General features: G+C 34.7%; 1 long non-coding RNA gene across 1 annotated transcript; it reads left to right on the top strand.

Annotated features, from left to right (window-relative positions):
• Positions 1–9,725: 9,725 nt before the first annotated feature.
• Positions 9,726–10,600, top strand: LOC113318943. Its single transcript, XR_003344967.1, has 2 exons — positions 9,726–10,135; positions 10,254–10,600. It is a non-coding gene; the product is annotated as an uncharacterized LOC113318943 (long non-coding RNA).
• Positions 10,601–17,945: the final 7,345 nt, after the last annotated feature.

Raw genomic sequence — 17,945 nt, forward strand, 5'->3', positions numbered from 1 at the left:
AATCAATCCAATCTACCAAAAGGATGAACTGGTTATAGTTGGATCCTATTTAACCGAAAGTATTGTGCACACCAAAGATTATGAACCCAAATCAGAAATCTTCAAAATCTTCTTTGTCTTCAAATCTTCTTAGATCTTCAATTAACACTTGCACACAATCAACTTGAATCTCTTGTGATCAATCACGCACAGAACGGAGTCTGTTAACAATGGATTATCACAAGACGTCTTTAGATCTACAAACAGTCTAAAGATCCCCGTCGAAACTTCGATTTAGTTTGAGTGAATCTTATATCAGAAGAGAAGATTCTCAAGCATAAACAAACTAGGTGCAATCAAAGTTCAAACACCGTTAGTCAATCAAATCAATCGAAAATTAATAATTAACCGCAATTATCTACTTTCCCACCAACGGTACTAATAAATCTTCTCAATCCCAAAGAAGTCTTTAAACTGAGCGGCCATAAGAGATTTCGCCTAATTAGGTTACTTTAATTCCTCTCCGAATAGGCGGCTCCACCAGTAACAACACAACTAGGTAGTTTTGCTGGCTCTGAGGATTAGTTTGCTAGAAATGCAAACTTTGGTATTTATTGACCAAGGAATTTTGGGCACCAAGGAATTTCCAAAACCGAAAATATTCCAAAGATATGCAACATCCAGATTCGGTTTCCATAATTCCTGGAAATGCTTTGTCCAAACATTGATCGAAAATCTCTTAGAAAATCTCCAATAAAAGAATATCTTTGAACAATAAAAGATAAGCGTTACTGCACATGTTCAAAGTATGTCGACATCTTTACTTTGTAAGTCCTCTTTCATACTTACAATCTTGAAACCGATTTTCCACACTTCCGAACGAGTTTAGAATTGGTTCTTCTGACTTTCAAGAACTATGCGATTGATTAAGAATACGCAATCACAAATCATGGGTTTCACGGTTCTACCAAAACAAGTTTCGGTTCTACCTCCATGTGAGTATTGTGCATAGTCACACTAGCTTTCCAAAAATTCGGTTGACTAGGTACTAGGATCGGTTCCCAACATACTTATGGTAACTACTTGTATTTATTGCATATGTCCATAGGATCGGTTCCCCTTTCACTAAAAACTTGTTGCACATGTTCATAGGATTAGTTCCCCCATCTACTAAAAACGTGTTGCACCTCTTACAAGGATCGATTCCCCTCTTGTGATCGGTTGCACCTCTTCATAGGATCGGTTCCCCTTTGCCTAGAGTTGGTCATACCAATAACGCTAAATCGATCATACCATCTCAGGTGATTACTTAAGATCGGTTTCACTAATAAAAGTCATACCAATACAAAAGTCAGGCCTTGTGAATAGTTTTACCAAGAACATAAACAAGTCATGAGTTATACTATTCACACGTATTGGTAGTTCAAAAGATATGAAATGAATAAGAATACCAATAAGCCTAGCGATTTCCCTTTCGATTCACGAAACAAGTTCATGAATTTACTTCCTTTAAACTAATGTAAAACATTGTTTCCTAGGATGAAATATGCACCTCATACTCATACATAATCACAATAGCATTCAAACTATTATGTCGATGTCTTATATACGAAGTTCAAAAGATAAGCGTTATACTTCGTATTGTATTCCTTAATACTACGTTTAACTAGAGTATAATCGTTCATGCTTCGCAGTTATGTTTTAAATATGCACAACTTGAAAGATACGTTAGGGAATGAAACAGTTCAAGTCAAATATCACTAACCTCAAGTGGAAGGATGATGTTGTCGTTGTAGCTCCTTACTTCTTCACTTCTTCAAGTCTTCGCAATACTTGTAATGTCTCATATCCTAATACTTTCAAGCTAACCTATACGAAGTTGACTCTAGTAAATAAACAAGTGACTCTTTAAATGAGTTTTGGTTCACTAAAATATGACAACCAAACTTGACATACCAACACTTGGTGGGTTCAACCGAGCTATGCTCTAACAATCTCCCTCTTTGTCAATTTTAGTGACAAAACTCTTACATCATACGGATAAAAAAATTACAAGAATTCATTACACATACGCTTGATTCCCAAATTCAACAGCACAATAACATGTATACATTGAATCCATAAATGCCGATGTTGACATTATAATAACAAAGATACTCCCCCTAAAGTTAAGATAGGTAGATTTTATCAATCAGCACGTCTTTGTTATTCCTTTGTAGTCCATATAACTACAAGTATCATGTGATATGCTACTCCCCCTTAGTCTATGCTTTACTCTTTCATTAGATAAACGTTTAAGCACCAATGCCCTTTCCCTTAGTGATATCAATCAATATAAATAAATACCAGTATCACTTGTTTACTCCATATATTTCTCCCCCTTTTTGTCACAAAATGACAAAGGTACGAGCAAATAAAGGACAAACCGAAAGGATCTTACAAATCTCAAAATAGACTTGCAAACCTACAAGACTTAAGAACGAGGTTTCCGTACACCATTTTTGATAACCAATATCGAAACCGAAACTACAAAGTAACTTTTTTTGATATATTACCAAGGGAACAATTGCCTGAAGCAATTTTCCCTAATAGTTTAGAAAACCAAAAATCGACTAAGCACCTTAGTTCCTTTGCTAAACCGATTGTACAACTACAATCGCTTGTTCGATAAGACCAAAATAAAGATAACTCTATTTTTCTCATCAAGTTCTAATTATCCATATAACTTAGACCTTTAACTTTTAAACAAGATAAGTACTAGGTTAGCTAACTAGCATTACTTGTTAAGGCATTCGATTAGACTTGAATAACCGAAACCTCCACTTTGATAAGTCTAACTAAGATCAGGATTTACTTAGTTTCTCTTATCTGGAATCGAATTGGACTAAATAATTTATCTCGTAAACCTTTCCTTTCGTTAAGCCATAAAAAATTCATACAAACCAAATAAATCAACTTGCATAATTACTCACCTCAACCGGAAGCAATTGAAACAACATAGACATTAAAGCACCGCAATTGCACCGAAATTTTGTAAGCCTAAACGATTGACACCAAAAAATAAAGCAAGATAGCAATAGTTTTTCTTAACCGGAACAATTGAATCACACACACATCCATACACAAGTAATGGAATAAAACATCAATTGTGCCGAAATTTTGTTAAACAAAAGCAATAAATATACGCAATGAACTCAGGCTTTTCTTAAACAGGAAAACGATTAACTAACAAAGTCGTTACCTCAAATTTCACATCCTCTTCTCCAATATGTTTGCATCTTCTTCCAGGGAGAATTGATATCGAAATATCATTATGTTGTCATCCTTATGCAAAACAAAAAGAATAATAACAACCAACCTTTACCAGAGAAATGTTAAAAACCGGTTTTAACTATTGCAAGCAAAAGTTGAAACCATGAAACACATATGCTTTTATGCTAAACCAAACGATTCAACATATTGTGACTTTTTCACATATTGTTTCAACCAGAACCCCTCACGATCCTTTGCTAAAGCCTACCAACATGGGCTAGAACTTAGTCCTGCTAAACCAAAAAGTCACCGAAACCATAAGGGTTTCAAAACATATGAGATCGAGTATCAAGGTTAGAAAACCGAAATCAAACATCCCATACACATACATAGCAACAAGATAAAGCATTCAAGCACAGGCTATGTAAATATAAACTATCACAAAAAAATTATAAATCAAATAATTTTATTCATAATAGTTTTATTCATAATAAACCTAATACAATCATTGAAAGAAATCAAAAATTGATTTATATTTTCCTGGATTAAATATTACAGCATATAACTTAATCTCTAGTGGTGCTCTTGTTGTTCATTGAGGTTTCTTCAGTGTTCAAACTTTTGAAGCATGTCTTAAGAGACTTGTCTGCAACCACTTTCTGTTTTTCGAGATCTTTAATTTGAAGCTTCAAATCTCCAAGTTCATCTTTCATCTCCTTTATTTTAACTTTTAGTTCACCCCGATCTTGAACCAAATTAAAGAGATTTTCTACAAGTTCTTCAAAATCATACATATCTTCATGAATACCATCTGTGGGAAACCACCTGGTAAGATCTGAATCATTGAGAGAAAAAAGACATGACTCTTCTTGAGAATGTTCATAGTTAGGATCAGAACCGATTCTTGAGACAATCTTCCTGATCCTTCATTTTGAGACAAAACCTTGACAGTTTCTCACCTTTCGTGATTCCCTTTTGTTACTCCTTGTAATACTGCGAGTTATGGGAGACATACTTTTAAAAAGTATTTACTAAGGGAAGGTAATATACTTGAGAGAAGAATATATGTATATCTAGTTTTTAGAAAAACAGGGTTTCCGAAACTTCACGACATATTTTCGAACTTCTCTTTTTATTGAAAGAAGGATATTCTCTAAATAACTCTTATTACTGAAAATAGAAGCTACCATGAACCTGTGCCCTTGATTTTATGTGTTTTTCCCATCCAATAAATATGAGCACGGAAGAGGATGAAAGCGCACAGTATTTATACAACTAAGTTTTATCGGGGTAAGCTTTTTCTTGCTTACATAGAGCGTCATAAACATAGTTCATGTTTCTCCTTGGGAATTTCTGCCCAAAATATTTTCTCCCAAGATGATGATCTTTTCTAACTCTAGAGATATGATCATGTGGAGAAACTGTACTGATGTGAGAATTCTCAGAGATAGATAAATCTCTCTTAATTCTTTCAATGAGATTTTCATATGATTTTCTCATTCTATGGACTTTCTCATGAACCACATCAGTGTGATTATCTGAAACAATTACCGGAAATTCCTGATTGTTTCTTTTGGTAGAGATTCTCTCTTTCCCTTTCTTCTGGAGTTGTTCTTCACCAAAACAAGAATTGTTTCGATGGGCGAGGAGGAACCTTTTTCCAGAAGCGATTATCAACTCTTTCCTCTGATTCTTTTGAGTTGATCTTATCGGGTAGTAGTATAATTTGTCTTTATACTGAGGAATGGTCTTTCAGTTTTTTAAGACAAAAAACTTCTTTCAATATTTTTACCACCATATGTTGAAGGAGTATAAGTTTCCTGTCAAGTGACTGAAAGTTGTATTCCTTTAAATCACTTACACGGAATCCGTTCAAAGTTTCCTTTGCACAAGATTTCTTTTGATCATCAGTAGATCTAGAAGCTGGTTTATTATCCTCTTCTGACTCGTTGTAGTTAGGCAAACTACCATCATCTTGATCTGTTTTAGACGTGACTAAACCGGTTTTATCACAATCTGTAAAAGTTGGGCAAGGACTTTTAGTTTCCTCATTATCAGAAGAAATCACAACGGCATCATTAGTCAGAGTCATAGGACGTGTCTCTTTATCTAAAGTAAGAGATTTACCAAGAGCTTCTAGTTTGACAATAAGATTCACATTCTCTTTGGCAAGACTATTCAGTTGAATGTTTTTATCTCTGATCTTCTGTTTAATAAGATTTGACTATGTCTTTAATATCATCACTTTAGAAGACATAGATTTTATAGGCTTTAGGAGTTTTATCAACTCTTTATCAGCATCTTTTCTTTCATCAGAGATAGACATAGATGTTTTCGTAACCCCTGGATCATGAGTCAATGAAGTAGTAACATCTTAAACTTTTGAGTATTCATACTCTTGCACAAATTTAACTGAATCAGACATGGATTCAATTTCTTATAGGCTGGATCGCACCAAACATAGATTGTTAGATCTTTTCGTGTGTTGCCTGCTCTGATACCAATTGAAAAGACGAGGGTACCCAAATATAACTCAATCTAAAACATTTCCACCTATAATTCCTTTCTCCGAAAGTGATTGTCTATGAATTGAGTCGAGACAATACAACTAATCGGTTCACACTTCGTGTGATCGTATATGGATACGAGATAGAGACAATACAACAACAAAGTATGTTTACTTGATAAGAGGTTCAGACTTAATCAAACACAATAGGATTACTATCAAGTAAATAGGAATTAACGTTTGTGCATTTTACTTCTAATTATAATAAAAACAATTATAATTGCGGAAATAGAAAAGTAAAGACACAACAAGATTTTGTTAACGAGGAAACCGCAAATGCAGAAAATCCCGGGACCTTGTCCAGAATTGAATACTCTCAGGATTAAGCCGCTATACAAAATCAAACCAACTTCGTATAGTTGAGACCAAGCAACTAAACCTATAGTTCACCTAGTTCCGTCTGTATTCCCGCGCCTCCAACTTATAAATAAGTCACGTACTTGGAACAATTCCTTTGGTTCGTATTCCAAACATTAAAGGAACAACAAATCTGTTTGGTAGCAACTCTTTTCAACCAAGTGATGTGAGTTCGACAAAAGGCTCTTCTGTTTATCCCAATAAACTCCTTTGTCAGGTCCTTAGATCTATCTACTAACAATTACCGAAGTAATCCTCTAGATTTTCCAATCAATACCTTGAATTACAAAGAAACGTGCCGATCTACTCAACTAATCAATCCAATCTACCACAAGGATAAACTGGTTATAGTTGGATCCTCTTTAACCGAAACAAGTATTATGCACACCAAAGATTATGAACCCAAATCAGAAATCTTCAAAGTCTTATTTATCTTCAAATCTTCTTAGATCTTCAATAAACACCTGCACACAATCAACTTGAATCTCTTGTGATCAATCACGCACAGAACGGAGTCTGTTAACAATGGATTATCACAAGACGTCTTTAGATCTACAACCAGTCTAAAGATCCCCGTCGAAACTTTGATTTAGTTTGAGTGAATCTTATATCAGAAGAGAAGATTCTCAAGCATAAACAAACTAGGTGCAATCAAAGTTCAACCACCGTAAGTCAATCAAATCAATCGAAAACTAATAATGAACCGCAATTATCTAGTTTTCCACCAATGGTACTAATAAAGCTTCTCAATCCCAAAGAAGTCTATAAACTGAGCGGCCGTAAAAGACTTCTCTTAATTAGGTTACTTTCCTCTCCGAATAGGCAGCTCCACCAGTAACAACACAACTAGGTAGTTTTGCTGGCTCTGAGGATTAGTTTGCAAGAAATGCAAACTTTGGTATTTACAGACCAAGGAAGTTTGGACACCAAGGAATTTCCAAAACCGAAAATATTCTCAAATATGCAATATATTCCAGATTCGGTTTCCATAATTCCTGGAAATGCTTTGTCCAAACATTGACCGAAAATCTCTTAGAAAATCTCCAATTAGTAAATGCACGTAACCAATTTTCATTTTCCAAAAATAAAATTAAAAACCTTAATTAAAAGATTCTCAACTTATTTTTCGATTCGGGATTTTTTCTTTAGCTATTAAGGAATATCTTTGAACAATAAAAGATAAGCGTTACTACACATGTTCAAAGTATGTCGACATCTTTACTTTGTAAGTCCTCTTTCATACTTACAATCTTATAACCGATTTTCCACACTTCCAAACGAGTTTAGAATTGGTTCATCTGACTTTCAAGAACTATGTGATTGATTAAGGGAACTCAATCACAAATCATGGGTTTCACGGTTCTACCCAAACAAGTTTCTGTACTACCTCCATGTGAGTACTGTGCATAGTCACACTAGCTTTCTAAAAATTCGGTTGACTAGGTACTAGGATAGGTTCCCCACATACTTATGGTAACTACTTGTATTTTCTTCACATGTCTATAGGATCGGTTCCCCTTTCACTAAAAACTTGTTGCACATGTTCATAGGATCGGTTCCCCCATCTACTAAAAATGTGTTGCACCTCTTACAAGGATCGACTCCCCTCTTGTGATCGGTTGCACCTCTTCATAGGATCGGTTCTCCTTTGCCTAGAGTTGGTCATACCAATAACACTAAATCGATCATACCATCTCAGGTGATTACTTAAGATCGATTTCACTAATAAAAGTCATACCAATACAAAAGTCAGGCCTTGTGAATAGTTTTACCAAGAACATAAACAAGTCATGAGTTATACTAATCACACATATTGGTAGTTCAAAAGATATGCAATAAATAACAATACCAAGAAGCCTACCGATTTCCCTTTCGATTCACGAAACAAGTTCATGAATTTACTTCCTTTAAACTAATGTAAAACATTGTTTTCTAGGATGCAATATTCACCTCATACCCATACATAATCACAGTAGCTTTCAAACGATTATGTCGATGTCTTCGTATTGTATTCCTTAATACTACGTCTAACTAGAGTGTGATTATTCATGCTCCGCAGTTATGTTTTTAATATGCACGACTTGAAAGATACGTTAGGGAATGAAACAGTTCAAGTCAAATATCACTAACCTCAAGTGGAAGGATGATGTTATCATTGTAGCTCTTTACTTCTTCACTTCTTAAAGTCTTCGCAATACTTGTAATGTCTCATATCCTAATACTTTCCAGCTAACCTATACGAAGTTGACTCTAGTACATAATCAAGCGACTCTTTAAATGATTTTTGGTTCACTAAAATATGACAACCAAACTTGACTTACCAACGCTTGGTGGGTTCAACCGAGCTATGCTCAAACAGGTTCATATCATATGAGATCGAATATTAAGGTCAGAAAACCGAAATCAAACATCCCATAATCATACATAGCAATAAGGTAAAGTATTCAAGTACATGCTATGTAAACGAAAAACTATCACAAGAAAAATTATAAACCAATAATTTTATTCATAATAAGATAGTTTTATTCATAATAGACTTTGTTGAAATAATCAAAAAACTAATGTCTATTTTTCAACAGATTTTTCAAAGATCATCTTCAATTTTCTCAAATTTTTCAGGATCTTCTTCAACAACATCTCGACTGATATCTCGGATTCTGCACACAGTGCCTTGATTATGTTCACAGACTAAAGCATTAACCTTTCGATTAATATTCCGAGCATACTTCATATTACCGATTCCAAGTTTAATCAGCTTCCTTTGGTTACGGATAATAGTTCTTAGTAATGCTGCCTGTCTATGATGTGTATCAATAGCACTGAGGAGGACTTATCATAGATTGCTAATATCAATCTTAGCATCCAAACTGTTTTGGACAAGGAGATAAGTCACATCTTCCTTTTATCATCAAGATGAATAGTTTCCTTAAAAGTCATTCCACTCAAGGATTTCAGGAGATTTGCTTGAAATCTGGTTTGAGGATACATCATGTTACCATAGGTTCTCAAATAATATGAGTTCATATATTCGACAAACATTTAACACATTCCAAACATAGGAGTCAGCCTTAAATAAATATTTCTGACCAGATTTGAAAAGATTTTCGCATCTAATATGTTAGACAATCACAAAGATTCTTTAGAAAGAAACAACCTTTTAGATCACATATCTAAAACTGCTTTAGATAAGGAAACTTATCATGTTTACACAAGTTGTTTGTAAGACAGCTTTTCTACACAGAAAGACAGATTTAAGGGATAATTGTCCTTTGGTACTCGGGTTATGACCAACACTAGTCTTTGGTCTAACATTTGTCCAACGTTAGGGCTTGGTACCTGGACTGAACGTTGACCAGAGTTGACCATGTTAAGTCATGACGTGTCAAAACTTCCGGTTAATTAATACGTAATTACCAAAAAATGTTTATCTTTCGTAACAATGTCTAACTGTGTCCTCAACCCATCAAACACGTGGACCTCCAGACACCTAAGAGATTTGCGGCTAAGATTTCATCTCTCACACGAACAAAAACCCTATTTGCGTCTCCTTCGTACAGATTTGCGGCTAGAATCTACACACACACAGAAACCACAAATCTCAAAGCCATCTTCATCTCCTTTCTTTCATTAAATCCCATGTCGACACCAAATAAATTTCCCTCTCTCCTTTTCTTTTTTCTCTGTGATTAAAGACTAGAAATTTCAGATTGAATTAATAGTCTACCCTAAAGTTTTCAGATTGAAATTAAGTTTCAGATTAAATTCATCGGTGATTAAATCTCGAATTCATTTTCTTCGATCTGTCTCTCTAAACCCTAAATTGTAACCCTTGAACCCATTAATTGCCTGCCTTAAAGTTTTGATTTCATCTTGATTTTGAGCTCTGATTTTCGGTATTGTGACTCATGAAGTTCTAAAAAGAAGATTCGTAGGTTTGAAGGAATTTTAGGGTTTTCAGTGCATCCAATTTCGGTATAAGAGGTAAATTTTGAGGTTGGGGATGAAACTAGGGTTAACTGGTTAGTTTTAGAAAGTGAAATATTTTGGGTTTTTCTGGATTTGTAATGTGTTTATGATGTCTACATTCTATTTCCTGCAGAACAATCAAAAGATGGGTTGTAATATGAAGATGGTTTTTTTTTGGTTTGTAATTGGGTTGTTGTTCTTCTCTGCAAATTCATGAAGTTCTGTTTATATGGGGTTGCTATTGTTGCAGGCTTTAAGTTGAAATACGAACTTATGATTTATGTATATTTTTGATATCTACAGATGATTTCCCTCTATTTAGATAACTTCTCTATGTGGGCATTTGATTCAACTGAAAGGGAAGGATGTTTAATTTGGGGAAGAACACGAAATCAGTGTTCTTCTTCAATATTGTAACAGTCATGAAACGATGTTAAGTAATTATTTTTATTTTTATTGTTTTGTAATTATGAAACAGAAGTCAAAGATTTCACCGGTCAACTCTGGTCAACGTCCAGTCCAAGTACCAAGCCCTAACGTTGGACAAATGTTAGACCAAAGACTAGTGTTGGTCATAACCCGAGTACCAAAGGCCAATTATCCCCAGATTTAAACATCTTCAGGTAGATTGTGTAAATTCTCTATGTTGAATAAGAGATTGTTGACAGGATACAGATAGCCCAGATATGTGTGCTTCCTTGCATCAGAAGATTGGGCATTGTAGGGATGCACATTCCAATGCAATTAAGCGTTGGAGTGAGGACCTTCCTCACCGAATGCCTTTCGAGGGATTTCTTCCTTCTTACTTTTAGGGACATTATCATGATCCCTTGTGTGGTTTCGAACCCATCCTCTTCATTAGGAATATTGCGAGATGTTATATCCTTGATTACATCTTGTGACCAGGATGGTACGTTCTTTGAACTTGACCCTGTGTGGTCTAGATCTTCCATCCGACAGAGTGTTGATGTCTTGAGTTCAAGACATTCTATATGTCCTCTTAATGTATCCATTCCTTGTTGGAAATATTTTTCTAAACACTTGTATAGATATACTTTTCGACATGTCTCTGTAAGAAGATCTTCAATAAGGATCTTATTCCTTATTTGTGAGTGCTCCAGCGATTGTGTAAGAATTTCACACTCTATAGTTTGTTGATGAACTTCGTTGCATAAAGCCAATTTTTGTTCCAGATAATCTGCCAGATTATTTTAAAGACTGAGTGATTCTCGCTTTCCTTCACAAATTCTTACATTTAATTGAACAACATGTTCTAGGACATCGTCTAGACTGTCAATGGTTTTTACCTTTCGCATAGCTTTCAACATGTTTGAAGAATCTTTCTAACATTTTACGAAAACCAGAACTTGGCAGTCTAGTGAATTTAATCTCTTTTCAGGCGATTTTTCACTAGAGATTGCAGTCGAATCCAAAATATGTTTAAGTTTCGGATTCATTTTTTCCTGATCAGGAACCTGATTCGCAATCAAGTTATTAGTCATAGACTTTTTCTTTGATTTTCGAGAAAACACAGGAGACCAATTTCCATTGACCTTTTCTAAGATATTATTCTCATTATCTTGACATACGTTAACTGAGTTCTTCACAAGTTTAGCTTTGCTTTTCTTATTTTGACTCATATCTTATAGGTTGGATCGCACCAAACACAGATTGTTAGATCTTTTTGTGTTTGCCTGCTCTGATACCAATTGAAAAGACGAGGGTACCCAAATATACCTCAATATAAAACTTTTCCATCTATAAGTTCTTTCTCCGAAAGTGATTGTCTATGGACAGAGTCGAGACAATACAACTAATCGATTCACACTTCGTGTGATTATCTATGGATACGAGATCGAGACAATACGATAACAAGATAACTTGCGTGATTGACTATGGATACAAGATCGAGACAATAAAACAACGAAGTATGTTTACTTGATAATAGGTTCGGACTTAACCAAACACAATAGGATTGCTATCAAGTAAATAGGAATTAACGTTTGTGTATTTTACTTCTAATTATAATAAAAACAATTATAATTGCGGAAATAGAAAAGTAAAAGACACGACAAGATTATGTTAACGAGGAAACCACAAATGCAGAAAAATCCCGGGACCTTGTCCATAATTGAATACTCTCGGGATTAAGCCGCTATAAAAAATCTAAACCAACTTCGTATAGTTGAGACCAAGCAACTAAACCTATAGTTCACCTAGTTCCGTCTGTATCCTTGTGCCTCCAACTTGTTAATAAGGCACGCACTTGGAACAATTCCTTTGGTTCGTATTCCAAACAGTAAAGGAACAACAAATCTGTTTGGTAACAACTCTTTTCAATCAAGTGACATGAGTTTGACAAAAGGCTCTTCCCTTTATCCCAATAAACTCCTTTTTCGGGTCCTTAGATCTATCTTATCAACAATTACCAAAGTAATTGTTAAGATTTTTCAATCAATACTTTGAATCACAAAGAATTGTATTGATGCCGATCTACTCAACTAATCAATCAAATATATCACAAAGATAAACCGATTATAGTTGGATCCTTTTCCAGCCGAAACAAGTATTGTGCACACCAAAGATTATGAACCCAAATCAGAAATCTTCTACGTCTTCAAATTTTCTTAGATCTTCAATAAACACCTGCACACAATCAACTTGAATCTCTTGTGATCAATCATACACAGAATGAAGTCTGTTAACAATGGATTATCACAAGACGTCTTTAGATCTACAAACAGTCTAAAGATCCCCGTCGAAACTTCGATCTAGTTTGAGTGAATCTTATATCAGAAGAGAAGATTCTCAAGCATAAACAAACTAGGTGCAATCAAATTTCAACAACCGTTAGTCAATCAAATCAATCGAAAACTAATAATAAATCGCAATTATCTAGTTTCCCACCAACGGTACTAATAGAGCTTCTCAATCCCAAAGAAGTCTTTAAACTGAGCGACCGTAAGAGATTTCGCCTAATTAGGTTACTTTCCTTTCCGAATAGGCGGCTCCACCAGTAACAACACAACTAGGTAGTTTTGTTGGCTTTGAGGATTAGTTTGCTCGAAATGCAAACTTTGATATTTATAGACCAAGGAAGTTTGGGCACCAAGGAATTTTCAAAACCAAAAATATTCTCAAGATATGCAATATATTTCCATATTCGGTTTCCATAATTTCTAGAAATGCTTTGTCCAAATATTGACTGAAAATCTCATTAGAAAATCTCCACTTAGTAAATGCACATTACCAATTTTTATTTTCTAAAGATATGCATTTTAGTTGTTGGAAATTAAAAGCATATAAAACTAAAAACCTTAATTAAAAGATTCTCAATTTATTTCGATCCGGGGTTCTCCTTTAGCTATTAAGGAATATCTTTGAACAATAAAATATAAGCTTTACTGCACATGTTCAAAGTATATCGACATCTTTACTTTGTAAGTCCTTTTTCATACTTACAATCTTGGAATCGTTTTGCCATTATCCTATTAAATCACCAAACATGGGTTTCACAGTTCTACCAAAACAAGTTTCGGTTCTACCTCGATGTGGGTACTAGAATTAGTCACGCTAGTTACCAAAACTTGGTTGACTAGGTACTAGGATCGGTTCCCACATATATATATATATGGTATCTAACTTGTATTTGTTGCACATGTCCATAGGATCGGTTCCCAATAACTAAAAACATGTTGCACATGTTCATAAGATCGGTTCCCAATAACTAGAAACTTGTTGTACCTCTTACAAAGATCGATTCCCCTTTTGTGATCGGTTGTACCTCTTACTAGGATCGGTTCCCCTTTGCCTAGAGTAGGTCATACCAATTACAACAAATCGATCATACCATCTCAGGTGATTACTTAAGATAGGTTTCACTAATAAAAGTCATACCAATACAAAAGTCAGTCCTTGTGAATAGTTTTACCAAGAACACAAGCAATTCATGAACGGTTATACTAAACACACATAATGGTAATTCAAAATATATGCAATGAATAACAAATACCAATAAGTCTAGTGATTTCCCTTTCGATTCACAAAACAAGTTTATGAATGTACTTCTTTTAAACGAATGTAAAACATTGTTTCCTAGGATGAAATCTTCACCTCATACCCATACATAATCACAATAGCATTCAAACGATTATGTTGATGTCTTATATACAAAGTCCAAAAGATAAGCGTTATACTTCGTATTGTATTCCTTAATACTACGTCTAACTAGAGTATAATCATTCATAGCTTCGCAGTTATGTTTTCAATATGCACGACTTGAAAGATACGTCAGGGAATGAAACAGTTCAAGTCAAATATTACTAACCTCAAGTGAAAGGATGATGTCGTCGTTGTAGCTCCTTACTTCTTCACAATCTTCAAGTATTCACGTAATACTTGTAATGTCTCATGACCTATACGAATTTGACTCTAGTAAATAATCAAGCGACTCTTTAAATGAGTTTTGGTGCACTAAAATATGACAACCAAACTTGACATACCAACGCTTGGTGGGTTCAACCGAGCGATGCTCTAACAGATACGATAAAGATGTAAAATATATTAGAAAAAAGAATATGTAGAACAAAAATAGTAATGTTAACTATGAAATTCTTATACTGATTATATATGGACCCTCAAGCTCGTCAACGCTATTAGACTAGTCAAGACACGCCTTAGCCGATAATCACTCGATTAGTTAATATAAATTTTAATTAATAGAAATTAATCTAACAACGATCTAGATACGAACCAGTATCATTGAATAGATATCGAAAATTTATGCGAAATAGGCTACTCGAACGTGTCATTCGGATACCTGAAGAAGAAGGAATCATCGGAATAGTGAGAAGGGCACAATAGTCTGTTTGCCATTAGACAGTCTGGGACTCCCCTTATCAATTCAATGGGTGTTCCATAAACTTCCTTTGGTCTTATCTAGACCGGATCGAGAAGATTAACTCGTTCTTTTCTTTCTTTCTTCTTATCTTCTTCTTCATTCTTTTTTCTCTTTCTTCTTCTCTTATTTCTTCTTCTTCTTCAGTTCTTTTTCTGGCGATTCTAAAAGATTTGAGGGATGAAATTAATTGATGATATTAGGTTCTGAGATCATAGAGAAGATGTTGGTGATGGTGATGTTATCACTAGTTGATTCAGATTCGAGAGAAGAGGCGAGTTAGAGAAGAAGACTATGGTTTCTGAGTGATGATTTTAGTTGAGGATTTAGGTTATATTGAGGATGAAGCTAAGCAGTTTGTGATGGGTATTATGAGTTGATATCAAGGAAGAAGTTTATCATCTGATTTTTCAGTTCTCGGAGAAGAATTATAAAGTTAGGGTTTTGTAAAAAGTTTAAGGAATAATTAGAAGACGAAATTAATATAAAGTGGATTAAATTAATAATGGGTTTGCTCTTGATTGAAGTATAGTCGGATGAATTGGGGTTAATTGGGGTTAATTGGATGTCTTGGGGTTCTGTTGGAGGTGAATCGAGAATTAGGGTTTGCTGGTGATTTCAGTTACATGAGAAGAGTATATAGAAGTTGTTGATGCTGAATGGATGGAAGCAATAAAGAGTAATTCAAGATTAAAGAAGATTAGTGGCGGTGCTGGAGATGATTGAAGTTGCATGAGACCTGAGGTATAAGTATAGAACCGGTGGTGATGGTAAGGTTTGCTGTGATGATTAGTTGAATTGAGCCAAGGGAAGAAGGGTGGATTCTAATTGCTGAAGCAAGATTAATCAAGGTAATTATTTCCTGTAACAGTTTAGTAGGATTATTCATCTTCTTTGTTAGACTTATGTGATGATTCTTGAAGTTAGAACTTGAAATGAAAAAGGGAATGAGATATGTGGATGTATGAATATGGAGCTTTAGATGAATGTCTAGGATGTTGCCTTAAGAATGGATATGACATGATTGTTGTTTGAATGGATTGGCAGAAGTGATTCGAGTTTGATATTATATGGTTAGGAAGTGTGTGTTGGTGGTTGGTTGGATATATAGCTGAGGTTACCCTGTTTTGCAGAGGAGTTGGTAGATGCTAGAGTTGTTACTGCATAACTAAAATAGAAGTGGTTGTCTATGTAAGTGATTGCAGTTTATTGAGTTATTAAGATTGAATAATTGTTTATGGTTTAAGGGATGATAGTGGCACTGAGTTGTAGTGATGATGTTGTAAGATGTAGGAAGAGTCAGAGTGGTGATGAATTTGTGGAGATAATGTTATATGTCTGAGTTATAGGAATGAAGGCTTGATGAGTGTTTGTGGAGTTGAACCTCTCTTGTAAAAGCTTAGAGCTGCAGTTGCAGGTAAAGCTTGAATTACAGTTGTATTGAAACTATAGAATTGTATAGAATGAAAGTTTGTTTATTGATCAATTGAATAACATCGGGTTATTAGATGACTCAGATTTCTGACTGAGTTGAATCGGTATAGATTCACCGATTTCCCTGTCTTGACCCGACTTGACTCGGTTGACCGATTCCTGTTTGACTCTGACCTTGACTGCTGACCTGACCTTAGACGTTGACTGTTAGAGACTCGTTGACTTTTAGATTGACAGTTAGTGACCGTTTGTTGATCCAACTGGACTGGGCCTTAGCTTAGTGGGCATGTTTAGTGAACTTGGGCTTAAAGCCAGTTTTATTAAGAAACATGTTTTGGACCTTTGTGGTCTGAATTAGCTTTTGCTTCCTTCTACAAATTTGTAGATAGTCATAAGACATATCTAACGGACTATAGAACCAACCCAATTCAATTTGTAAACCTTAGCTATGCTAAAGATAGATAAATAAAAGATGTAGAATCTTAAATGAGCCTTGTGTCTCTTTTTGGCTAGATTCTTAGACTTCTTGTGCGATTAACAATTAGTCTATATTAACAACGATCTATTCAAAGGACGAACCAGTGGATCGTGGATCTCGAGGTAGGCGTGGTTTGTCATCAAAAGAGGTGGAAATACTTTTAACTCTTTTGAAACCATTGTTGTTTCTTTTACAAAATTCTATGTTTAACAAACTCATGCATTGTCAGTGTGCATTTCATGCATTGTTTAGTTTGTATTATTTTTTATTCTGTTGATTTTTTGAATCTTTCCATGAATTGGAAAGGACCTATAATGTTTTGTTGTCAATATGAATTGTTATGGGAAATGAGAATTTCCACGTGTGGTATATAGGATACGCTCCTTCATTTATATCTACATGAATTCAGCTTTTATGCTTATTAGGTGTGGAACAACCCGGCATCAATATAGCTATGTAGGTGCGGAAAAACCCGGCATCACAAATATATATTGTTTGAAGAAGGAGTTTGTCCAGATACATTGTTTGTGCATTTCCAGTGACTTAGTCACTTTGATGTTTGGGAAAACATGAATTGTTTTCCAAATCTTGCTCATGATTTCCTTAAAGTTAAATGTTATTCCTGCTGGGCACCCATTTTAGGGATGTTGTGCTCACCCATTCCCACTTTCAGTTTCAGAGACAGGTCAGAGTTGCGCAGCGAAAGCTTCGGGGAGTTCAGTCTATTTGTTAGATTACTTCTGTTATGTTTATTATGTTGTATATTTTATCTGTAAACCAAATGACTATTGTATATTTATCATTTGAGAGGACTTCTTGTACTCATATGTTTCAGAGCGGGTTAGTTTTGGGTTAAGTTTAGTATCGCATTTCTTAATTGAATGTTTAAATATATGATTTAGATTCTTAATGTCTCTATATTTAATTAATTTCTTGGATTAGTCGGTTCCTAGCTTAGGAGGCGCTACAGATTATTTAAACAAAAAAGTTAAGAATTATTATCTTAGATTCGTTGT

This window comes from Papaver somniferum, chromosome 10 (genome assembly GCF_003573695.1).
Source record: "Papaver somniferum cultivar HN1 chromosome 10, ASM357369v1, whole genome shotgun sequence".
Lineage (NCBI taxonomy): Eukaryota > Viridiplantae > Streptophyta > Magnoliopsida > Ranunculales > Papaveraceae > Papaver > Papaver somniferum.